Source organism: Lutra lutra, chromosome 2, assembly GCF_902655055.1.
Source record: "Lutra lutra chromosome 2, mLutLut1.2, whole genome shotgun sequence".
Classification (NCBI taxonomy): Eukaryota; Metazoa; Chordata; class Mammalia; order Carnivora; family Mustelidae; genus Lutra; species Lutra lutra.
In genome coordinates this window covers 132,487,840-132,488,728 of record NC_062279.1, presented here as the reverse complement: position 1 = coordinate 132,488,728, position 889 = coordinate 132,487,840, and positions in this window count along the sequence as shown.

Genomic DNA, 889 nt, shown 5'->3' with positions numbered 1-889 from the left:
CAAATAAATAAATAAATAAATAAAAAGAAAGGAGATAAGTATGTTGTTAAAATATGTGTCATTGTCTTTCTTTTAAAATATATTAAAGAATTATGTCATTTTTTAAAAAATATCAAAAATAAGCATTGTGTTTATTGAAATAAAAACAAAAGGAAAACAGAAATTTTTTTTGGTAGGGCACTTAAAGAGAGGCAGTTATATATTAGAAACAAAGTAAACTTAGATAAGAACATCTGGCAACAAGTTTATCATAACTGTTTACTAATGACAATTATTTGAAATTTATGACTTGAAAACAAAGTAGATTAATCTTTTGTCTTATAAAATTTTAATGAGTAATACTTTCATTGACAGTTTAATAAACCTCCTCCCAAAAGTAAAAATATTCCCTATAAAACAATCCAGTCATTTTATACAAAGTAACAATTTATCTAATCCATAGGAATAGGGGAGAAAAGCTGTCTAAATTTTAGAATAATATAACTTTATTGGTATAATCATGTAAAAGAATTTAATGGATATATTAAAGCCTTTTAAATTTTGTAAATGATCTCAATTAGGCTTTTTATACTTCTAAAACATAAAAGATATAGTGATACGAAAGAGTGCCAATAACAACAAAAAAAAGTTTTTTGGGTTTTTTGTTTGTTTGTTTGTTTGTTTTGGTTGATTGTTTGTTTCTTAGAGAAGGAGAGTATGCATGCAAAGGGTTGCGGGCAGAAGAAGAGGGATAGAGAAAGAGAATCTTAAGCAGGCTCCATGGCCAGTAGGGAGCCTAATGCCGGGTTCGATCTCATGACCCTGAGTTCATGACTTGAGACAAACCAAGAGCTGGAGACTTAACCAAACTGAGCCACCCAGGTTCCCTGCAAAGGGAAAAAATATTAAA